The sequence below is a fragment of the Alexandromys fortis genome, unplaced genomic scaffold, assembly GCF_014885135.2.
Source record: "Alexandromys fortis isolate MF-2015 unplaced genomic scaffold, M_Fortis_MF-2015_v1.1 scaffold_323, whole genome shotgun sequence".
In the NCBI taxonomy this organism is placed as follows: domain Eukaryota; kingdom Metazoa; phylum Chordata; class Mammalia; order Rodentia; family Cricetidae; genus Alexandromys; species Alexandromys fortis.
Window position 1 is genome coordinate 812,452 of NW_026068278.1, and position 1,592 is coordinate 814,043.

Here is a 1,592-nt window from a genome sequence, read left to right on the forward strand (position 1 = left end):
GTGTGTGTGTGTGTGTGTGTGTATGTATATGTACATATACATGTATATGTACATATATACATATATGTATGTATAATTTTCCTTTCTACAATTGATTGTCAGATTTGGTGTCATTTGTTTCCCTATTAAATATCATTCTTACTAGAATAAAATCAAATCTCACAGCAATTTCCAATTTGCAATTCTTTAATAGAACAATATGCTGAAAGCTTTAAAAATATTTATTAGTCATTTGTTTAAAATATTTATTACCCAAATGTTTAAACACATTTTATGTGTTTCCATCAGATGATAAACCTATGAAATTTCTCCCAGCACTACTGCTCTCTGTCTATAGAATGAACTGATTCTTGGTCTGTAAAAGACTTAAACAGAACTCTGTTAATTGTTCTAACAAATCAGGGAAGAACCACCTGTACATTTTTGTGTTGAGTTTCAACATATACCATGCTTGTGATGCTCTGTCTATATTTAGAGAGCATGATCAATTAACAAAACTGCTCAGGATTATCTGTTGGAACATTGTGTACCACTGTGTGATCCCTAGGAGGGTCATCACAATAAGGAAGAAGAGTTAGGAAGATTATAGTGACTGAGGTTAGGGTTAGAACCTGCCTGATAATAGTTTGCTCTTTTAATATGTAAGATCAGTAAAATTGTGACAGGCTGTGTGTAACGGCGTAAATGAATGCAGACAGATTGTAAAAATATATACAGATTTTTAATGGAGAAATAGACTTACAGAACCACCATTCCCACAGAGACCAGGAAAGCAGAAGCAGTATCTGGGAGCATGCTCGCCAAATTTATAGGCTAACATTAGCCCGAGGCGAACACGCCCCCTAAGGGGCGGGACTTATCCCTGCATCTCCCCTTTTTGTCTAAATAAGACAGAACTAAACAAAATACAACTATATACAATAATAACAAATAATAAATATAACAAACAATATTAAGAATCAAAAGTTTTGCTAAACATTCTATCTCAAGGAGTCTAAATAATGTAGAGAGTAACTACAATTATATAATCTTCAACTCCGTCAAAGACCTGAGAAAGGAATAAATATTACTTAACAAACGAGATATATCCAAAATGTGCAACAATTGACAGAGACAACTGACTACCTGGGCAATCACCCAAAGTCTCGTTTGCAATGTTGAGTCAACCAACTTTGGCTAAGGCCTAACATAACTGACATACCATTATTAAAGGCAAGGAACTTTTCAAAACTATCTTACCCTGTCTTGGCAGGATATGACAGTCCTGTTGTATCCATTGATGCACGCTCTGTATCTTTGTCAGTGGTTGAGGTATGGGCTTTTCTTAACCCAAAGGCCAGTTCTGCCAAGAAGACAAGCTCCCAGTGGAGTGTCTTTGGTGCTCAACGTTCTCTCGGGAATAGAGCGGTGTTGCCAGGAGCAATTGTGTCTCACTATCACGAAACTCTGAGTTATATTAAAGGCCATATTCTACAGCTCTCCAAAGAGGTTGAAGATTATCTATCTATACTGAGTATAATCTCTATATATCTAAAGAACCTGATTAGTCTAATTACAAATGACAAACTTAGATGACTATTAATCTATATAAT